A 9532-nucleotide genomic window follows, 5' to 3' on the forward strand; every position below is an offset into this window, starting at 1 on the left:
TATGCGTTTTCTCTCTTTAGATGTTTCACATTGTCATACCACATTGACTTCAGGCAAGTAATTTGTTTTTAGTCTGCGTACCACGAGGTTACGCCTGTTAGCTGTAGCTGCGAGTTTTTCACTCGCTTGCCTCATTTACCGTGTTTTTCAGAAACGTGCCGTACGGCTGCGTGCCTTACTGTAAGTCAACACCAAGAAAGATTACGTTGCCTCGACGCCAAAGTGGCATTCCTTCCAGCAGGTAAAGCTCGCGCACTCAAGGCCGCAGCATCCCAAGGGAAATCCGCCAACCTCCTTTAAGCAGCGGAACCAACCTTCGGATCGTTTCCCCTATTCTGGAAGCACTCAGAAAAAAAGGGGTTTTTAATAAATCTCGTGCTTTCCTTCGCATGTATACTTTTTACTGATATGCTGCACTTAAGAACACCATCATCACGACAAGGACTGGCGCACACACACACAAAAAAATAAAGAATATAGCGATAGCCGCCATTCATCCTTTTATGTGCTTTTTGTGAGGGTGGGGGAAGTGCTATGCTAACTCACGGTTACTCTACAGCGATATCTTGAAGGCGCCGCAAACCTTCCCGCATAGAGCGCAAAGGAATGGAGGGGTAGTAGGCGCGCGCCGCGGTGCGGCGAAAGGAGCGGTCACGCCCCTTTCTACAATTACGCCTCCTCCGTCCGAATGGGACGGCCGGAGCAACACCGCCGCGCGCCCCGATCCAGGTGGCCGTGCGCCGGCCGGTGTGACCGGTGTCGGTGTCGGCTGAGCGCGTACGTCACTTGTCTCTGCGCCAACGACGATGACCGCGAGCAGACCGCGAGTCATGCAGCACATGCAGCTTTCGTCTTGACAACCACTGGACAACGTAGTCCGTGAACCGGTGTCCCGTAGCGACTTCGTCGTGACTGCCTCAGAGAACGTCTAGTACTGCCTTTGCTTGATTGACGGACATCGAGGGCGAAACAGAGCGGAGGTGCTGCAACGCGCTGCCTTGCCACGACAAGTAAGTAGCGATCTCTGTTATTTCGAGTTGTGCTCCGCTAGTCTGAAATGTCGGCGTACCTGTGACATTTACATATCAGAGAGCGTGATCATATAGCTATGCTGCCGTTCTTACGTTGTGGATACGGAGCATGATAAACATTTCGAACTGCGGCTCATCCGCGATCGCTGCGCGAGCAGAAAAAAGTTTTCTGCGAAGGAACCGATCGTGTGTTTTCATGCACTACAGCCGCTACAGTTCGACATGGTTAACTTGCACCAACTCGCCCAATGTTCGGCTTTGCGTAATTGATAACTGCTACTATTATTATCTCATCAACTAATAGGAACAGTTTCTTCGCGCATAAAAGAAGCCTGATTGCCACAAGTGTTCAGGTTTGAATGTCGGATTTGCTTGCATTATGAAGTGTCATCGCGCTCCATGTTTCCAAGGGATTGCAACTGCTTGCAAGAGGAAGCAGGCGCTCTTCGTTCGCTAGTTTGATACAAGTGCCACAGTTCACCAGACAGCACTTAACGTGTTTAGTGCGCTCGCATTTAGTGTTGGTTTGTAAAGAGCCTTCTACGAATTGTAAGCTGAATTGTAAGCGTACTGACGGAAAATATAAAATGAAAGACGAGAAGCGTTCACTCTTTTTTTGTACACCGTATCTCATGTGCCTGCTTAGCTGGCCTTCAGTAAGATTATGCGCCATGTAATGCTTATAAGGATTGTGAGAGTGATACATTTAAAGTAGTTGCAATAAAAAACCAATGTAAATGAAAAAGGTATGACTATATACAGCAGGATATATGCATCTTTATTTAAGGCATGAACAGCAAGAATGAGGTTAGCTCAAGCAACCAACTTTGCAAAAGGCCAATGGGTGCACAGTCTAGCAGCCTTACGCTTCCTGGAAGACCCTTGTGTAACATTGCTTGTCACTCACACCAGTCAAACTTGCTTATTGAATGAACATGTCGTAGGCTAGACTGCTCTGCTGTCTGCTATAGTCCTCGTGCGCTCAGTTGATGGCGCCACCGCTCTCCCGAGTGCGCAGCGCCAATGCGGCCACTTCGGGCATTTTGTCCCTGTTCTCCTCCCGGCGCGTACCTCGAAGTTGTGTGTGGCGAACGTCGATGCGTGAAAATATGAACGCAAAAGAAGCCCTGCTTGCCTTTTTGCGGCTACGGACGGGTAGCAAACGTTCAGGAATACTTGAAACGAAGTAGTTCGCTTCGGCGTGGCGACTTGTACGCCGCTAATCACGTTTACTGCGTGAGGTAAGAACTCCAAGTGCCGCCGGTCCGTCGAAAATATTCGGAAAATGCGTCGCACAAATAAAAAGCGTGGAGTACGACGAGCGTTTAGAAGCCAGTAAACTTTTTTCTTGGCGTACGATAGAGAATACTTTTTATCGGCAGCCTCGCGCGTCGCTTGTCCTGTGACGGGCGCGCATTAGCAGAAAGCGGGGATAGTTGAAGTGACATATTAGCAACGATAAAAAGATAGATACCGCATGAAGTTCCCGTCTTTTAGTTTTCTAGCGTTGTTGGTACGTCAAACACTTTGCTAAATTATATTTTTGAACATGTGCAACTGTGTTTTTTGTCTAGGTTGTGCGATCATGAAGCCGATCCTGAGGCCCCTCAGTCCTACAGTCGTGCACAGCCGACAAATTGGGCACTGCAGAGGAGTGTCTTGCGCCGCAATCGTTGCCACAAATCTCCGTTCGGGCGAACAGTAAATAAGAGTATCAAGGGAACCAACAATGTGTCAATATTACCTGGGGCAGTAGCGCAGCCAGAACTTTTTTTTTTTTTGGTGGGGGTTAAATCATACTTTATGTATCTTCGTCCGTGCGCGTTTCAATGTGTGCATGTATACATATCATAGGTCGGCAAAAAAATTGGAGCTCACTCAGACTCACTCAAGAAATATATTTTGCTCTGAGGGCTCACTCAGACTCCCTCACCTTTTTCTCAACCGGGCTCACTCAGACTCAAACTCACCTATACATTACTCAGCCGGACTCACTCATGGCTTCACCTTAGTCTGAGTGAGCCTGAGTGAGTTGACTATTAGTCCGTTGCCGTAAAATTAGCTTTTTGGATCATAGTGTCAATCCTTTTTAACGCCAATATCTCACATAATCGGTGCTATACGATACGCCTTTCGATCTAGCACCTTCAAATATGAGTTATCATATATCATCATTATCGTATATCAATCGAGTAAGGATATTTTTATGAAATATGCAACTCACAAGAGATATTTTTATCAAGAGCTTCCCATTAAAGAGTTTGCTGGGGGAGGTCATAGCACCCCTTCCTCTAACTCATACCTCTGATCAATAAATATTAAGGTGGCACGTGAATCCTAGTGTGTTGAGATATGTGTGAATAGACTTGAGTATGAACTTAAGCCGATATAAGGCTGATAGTAATGCTGAAGATGAGTAGATAGGACCACAAGTCGGCAGCAAAAGGTGGAGCTCACCCGGGCTCACTCAAGAAATATATATTGCGCTTAGGGCTCACTCGAACTCAGACTCGCTAAAATTTTCTTCAAACCGGACTCACTCGAACTCAAACTCACCAAAATATTACTCACCCAGTCTCAGACTCACGACCCGATCTGAGTCTGAGTCAGTCGACTCATGAGTGAGTTTGCCGACCTATGATACATACACATGCAAAATTTAAAAAAAAATTCGGGAGTAAGGGCGAGGAAGGGTGTCAATAGCCAGTGATTTGGATAGAAATCGAAAGAAACTGTGCGAAGACAGGACCAGTTTGCTTATCGGGCGCGCCGAACGGCTGCGATCCAACGTTTTCGCCGATCAGCCTCGTACGAATTCCATGGAAAATGATAAAATTGCACATTCGGCAGTTACCCGGCCATGTTCTTGTAGCTTTTATGACATGCGAACTCGCAAGAGCAGATAGAAGTCGACTTCTTTCGCCGCGCACACACGCTTGCGCTGCTAGGGGTCATTGCCAACCTGCTGCGGCCAAGCGCGGCGGTACGGAGGGAACAGGGACAATTTGCCAGCAGCCGCCGCAGTGGCGCTGCATATCCGATTTGAAACAGCAGCGCACAAGGCCTATATGCTACAACAACATGGCAAACATGCTTTCTGTGTCCCCCGAATATAGGATTACAGCAACATGCAAGGGTGCAGCTGCCACTCTGGTGCAGTAGCGGTACTGTCCATAATGCACCATCCTTTCATAATAGTCCGAAGGTACTAGCCTACACATGGTGTTATCGACACTTGGCTCAAAGCACAACCAAGGCCTATTGAGAATGTAATTAAGTTTTACCTTCACCATCCATACTTGATGTTGAAAAATTTCTTCTGCCTACCTACCGTAAAATCCCGAGCAAGCGCCCCCTCCTTTTTTTCGGATATTTGAAATATCTGCAAATGGGACCGAGCCAGTGATCCCCCCTGCCTCCCGCCCTTTACACTGCTTCATTCAGTGTTTTTATTCGCTTGACAAGGGCTAATAACGACAGCGAATGCATGCTCATTCAAAAACGCATTTCATTGGAAGCACGTGCGGCTCTTCTACCTCCATATTGAATTTTGATCCGTGACCGAGCAAGGGCCCCCCTTCAAATCTTGTCCGATTATGTTTTTATGGGAGTGGTGCTTGCTCCGGATTTTACGGTATTCAGTTAAAACTCGATCTAACGAAGTCATGAGGACACTTGAATTATTTCATTAAATCAGGAAGTTTGTAAAATCGAGAAGCGGAGTTTTTGGCTCTTTGAAATCTAAAATTGTAACATACAACAATAACCAAAAGCTACCAGGCCATTGCTCTCGTGATTAATCTAATTGCTGCACAGGTGAAAAGTACGTGAGGGTGGCTCTGACATGAGGCTCCCTTGTCGCCTATGTCCAGGTGATGCAAGCCAGAAAGACCATTACGTGAAGCAATGACGGGCGAACATATACGTGGAGAACGAACGAAGTGATTGTGCGAGCAGGCCAAGCCAGAAAGTTGCAAGGAAACTATTAGTGCCACAAAACCAGCCACCGCCGCCTCTAGCACCATCCGGTACGTAAGAACGCTACTGACTGCTGAGTCCATTGCTCCATGCATGGGCACAGTGGAGCGCCAGCCTCATCAAACTAATGCTCTAGGGCTAAAGCGTTAGAGTGCACGCTCGAAGAATTTTTTTTTCTCCTCTATATCTTAACTCTGTCAAGCAAGTAGCACACAAAGTGAAACTATATATCTTCTAGCTCAAACAATGCCCACTGTCCTTATGCAGCCAAAGCTTTAATAAAGTGCTGTGTGTGAGCCAGACACAATTTTGTATTCTTAATCTGTAAAGCTAACGATATTCATTTGGAAACATTGTTATTGCAAAAAGCTTCTACTTGGGATGCTGCCTTACATCCTTGAGAAACCTTCAGTAGTGATTTTAAAGTCCCTTGGAATTGGGCTATCGAAACCTGTACAAACCCTGTTACCTTCTCAGCCTAGAGTTATAGGGACACTAAAGAGCAAAACGATTTTTCTCATATTAGTAAACTACTCTTTCGCAATACCAAAAACACCACGCTTGCTGTGAGAAAACACGCAAAAACAAAATGTGGGTGGTGACGCCACCTTGAAGTTTCCGCACCATTTGCCGTGACGGCGCCTACTAGGGACTACGTAGATCTTAATCGGTAAAAATGAAGTACATTGTCCTCTGAGGGTGCCATAGACTGAACATACCAAGTCTGGGTAATTTTGTTGAGCCAATGGTACCAAAATACCATAAATACACTTTAAAATCAGTTACGTCACGTGGGGAGATTTTGGCACGAAATTTAAAAAACGAAACTTTGAACGATTTTCTCCTCTATTAATAAACCTATGATGGCGAAATTAATGACATTAGAGTTCTCAGAGCACAATTTATCGATCTAAACCGATTCATTGTTTCTCTTTAGTGTCCCTTTAAACTAATGAACAGTTTTTGTGATTCACATTTATGAGAATGAATGCAATAGGGTTTTCAGCTGTACTATAGTGTGCACTATACAACCTTTATTTGTGCAGGTGCCCGTGCTGCAAGTACAGTCATAACCCCTGTGGAGGGGATCCGACCCCATGGAGAACGCAGGGGCTGACGAGCTGCGTTTAAGTATGCTTTGCTGGTGCTTTTAGCTATTTCAAAAGACACAAGAAGTGGCCCGACATCTATTGGCCATAGGCTGCTCTTCCTCATCTCAATGAGCATAGCTCTTGGAATGCTGGCTCCGCCAAAAAACTAGCCATAAAGTTCAAAGTAAAGTTTTTAAACCATGTACTTTTTGTCATCTCATGCGAGCTGCCATACACACACAGATGAATCTTTGTTGTTGCTTGGAGGTAGACTTCATGCTTCTCTCCCAGCAGCCCAGCTCTCTTCTCTTTCTATTATGTATTACTTTTCTTTGATTTATGCTTCAATGACCAAAGTATGCATGCTCACTCCCTGCGTGTGAAGGAGAAATGCACCGGTGTTGAAACAGCATAAAAGGATGTGAAAGGTTAAAGGACCCCTGACAGGTGAAATTTTAGTTTGTGACTTTTTTTTACTGTAACTTGTAGCCTTGTGTCTGGCGATGCTGAAATTGAGTAAGGCATAAGCGCTCTGACATATCGTATAATTAATGCTAGTGTCGGTAATTCTGGCCACTTTTAGCTTCATTTTGAAACACCCGCCTCAAGTCATAAGAAACTACTGCCCCACAGCGGGGAAGCACCTAAGACATTGTGTGCTAAAGGTTTGGTGACATTGATAGCGCAGTTTTCAAATCGGGGGCCCCGTGCGCGATAAAGTATGAAACGATGTGGGTGCTTCGGTATGAGTTAAGCCGGTTAAGTGCGTGTCCCCTCAGGAAAATTTAAAGCATTCCTGGCTTAAGCAGCCAAAACCAACCTGTGAGCAGCCCGACAACTGAGGGAGAGGGACGAGAAACAATAGCCTTGGTCGGGTGCCAGTTGTGGTATTGTGTGTGACCTGTCCATCTTTTGAGACGTCAACAGTACTGGCTTTTCTTGTGGAACATCACACGGGGCCTTCATCTACGTCATATTAGTGGATATGTCGCGAAGTGTTGCCAACTCGGATGAGCACTCTCACTTACTTTAAAACCAAATTAAAATATCTTGACGGTAACGTTTGCCACTAATAATCGGCCAGAAGTGCCCACGTGTGCAGGACAATCAAACAACACAAACATCTCGAGGTTTTGATTTTGGCGTCAGGGGCCCTTTAAAGGGAACTGTATGCAGAACAAGCACAGACACCCAGTGTGTGTGTGCATTCCATTCCTTCCTCTTGAGTAAGACTGAAATCTTGACTGTCTCAAATGAAATAATTTCACTCTTCACACTCTGCAATTATTAGCTTAAAATTTTATTTAACTATGAAACAAAAAGGGGCACCAACCAGTCTAAACAGAATGTTTATGACGTTTGGACTTCCAGAATGGAAGCCTTGTTCACGATGAATACATCATAAGTGGTTTGTTTTATTTAGAAGATGAAACGTCATAAACATTTTGTTTGGACTGGTCTGCGTCTCTTTTTTATTTCAAATGTACCCTCCTAGCCAGACTGGATTTCGCCATGATCCCGACTTCAAATGTCATTTAACGTACCAAGTAAGTGCTCACTCAACAGCAACATCTTGTGTTGACAACTGTGTAGAAGACTAGGAGTGGTGCTGTCATCATTAGGATCTATTCAGTGTGTTCTAATAAAGGAAGATGTCGATGGAGGGCTTCACCATGGGGACAGCGGCTCATCCTTTTTTCTTCATTGTGTTTTTCTCCATAATACATTGAGAGCCAATCTTTGTGATTGTGAGACTTGGCACAGAAAGCTAGGGCTATTTCTGAAGCATAGTAGCTTGTAATGTTTTAATTGTCATAATCTTTCACAAGTGGGACCTTTCACAAGTGGGATCTTAAGAGTGGGACCTTTTATCTTTGTTTTCGCAGTCGCAAGTTGATTCATGAAAAAGAAAAAGTTCAAAATCAAACTTTTGAACTTCGCGCCGAACCCCACTACCGGTCAGTCAGCATGACGTCACTAATCGATTTTATTATTATTTTTTAAATCTGCGGCTGGTTTCTGCAGATCAAAATGTTACGAAGCCTCAGCGAGAGTGGGAAAGCTCGAGACTGATCTTTGTTCCACACCTTTAGCTCAGCCAAATAGCCCAGAGGTATGTTACACAGTAATAAATTTTTCCCATGAAGAAAAAGTTTTCTATTTTATGCATTGGCGCCCGCAAATGACGGCTCGATTGAAGGCGATTTCGGTTTCGGTTTCTGACTGCGCAAAGCGCCACCTGTTTCCTGCAGCAAGTGTCATGGCGACTTCCTGTTTACCTTTCTGGCTCCAACGCGTGCTTTCAACTTCCAAACTTCTGCGCTGTTCTCCGTGACATTGTGAAATCTATATGGATTTATACGTGGTGATCATATCTAGTACCATCCGGAACATCAAGCATCAATATTTGATACGCGACACTTTGCCTACTGGTCGTCAGCAGGTAAGCAAAACGCCACTGCATCCTGCACAAGCTTGCGCGGTCCGCGTGGTAACGCGAATATGTAGTGCTTCTACGGCTACCGCTGTCCTTGCATTTGGGAATAACGCTTTTCTGCTTTATTATCGCGTTAACTATAGCGACCAAAGCCTGCGTCTTTAATGGGGAAGAACGTGAGCTGCGCATACACGGACTTTAGAGAACTAGACGACGCATGTTTTCTGTTCTCGTTCTACACATGTCCTCAGTTCTCGATCGATTCCGACGATCTAGCGCAATTTTCTGTCCGGATTTTTAAAACTATAACGCATTCTTTCTTCCGCGTGGTCACAAACTGACACCACGTGGAAACAAATGAGATTGTTTGTACGAGTGAAATTGCTCCCCAAGAAAAGGTGGGCAGAAATATGGGCTTCAGAGCAGTGTGCATAGATTGCAATATTTAAAGTATAAAGACGATTTAGACAACCTGCTGTCACATGGAACTGGCAACACAGCATTTGTACAGAATCGTCTATCGTTCAGGGTATCATTAAGTTCTATCGCTCATCCTTTATAAATTAAATGCGGCCGCCGTGGCCGGGATTCGATCCCGCGCCCTTTGGGTAAGCAGTCGAGCACCATAACCACACCACCGTGGCGCGTCTCTTTGATGGGGTCCTTCCATGCCAAACGTCCCCGACATTGCACTCATACTTCTCAAGATTCTGTTCTGAGAAATTGTGGGCAAGCTTTTTAGTGCAATATTCGACCTCTTTCATGACAGAATCATTGCAAGAAAATTTCTTTCTCTGTCCTTAGGAGGGATGTGAACGTTGCCATAGTGGTTGCTAGAAAAGGAATGGTGCTTTCTTGTTGCCTCTCATTGTCGTCCGCTATTCTCTCTCGCGATATGTTTTGTGGTGAAGCAAAACGGCGAGTCTGCGTCCATTCTGACAATTTTTAAAAAATTCTACAAAGTATATCAACACAATACAATAACACCATATGCC

The 9532-nt window shown here is 45.1% G+C and overlaps 1 long non-coding RNA gene across 3 annotated transcripts; it reads left to right on the forward strand.

Annotated features, from left to right (window-relative positions):
- The first annotated feature begins 765 nt into the window (after nt 1-765).
- LOC119389315 (uncharacterized) lies at nt 766-6305 on the forward strand. Of its 3 annotated transcripts, none has more exons than XR_005183069.2 (3): nt 766-1010; nt 4904-5059; nt 6056-6305. It is a non-coding gene; the product is annotated as an uncharacterized LOC119389315 (long non-coding RNA). The 3 variants fall into 3 exon arrangements; XR_007415679.1 differs by having other exon boundaries at nt 996-1010; nt 4848-5059; XR_007415680.1 differs by lacking the exon at nt 766-1010 and adding an exon at nt 1192-1384.
- The last annotated feature ends 3227 nt before the right edge of the window (nt 6306-9532 follow it).

This window comes from Rhipicephalus sanguineus, chromosome 4, assembly GCF_013339695.2.
Source record: "Rhipicephalus sanguineus isolate Rsan-2018 chromosome 4, BIME_Rsan_1.4, whole genome shotgun sequence".
Taxonomy (NCBI): domain Eukaryota; kingdom Metazoa; phylum Arthropoda; class Arachnida; order Ixodida; family Ixodidae; genus Rhipicephalus; species Rhipicephalus sanguineus.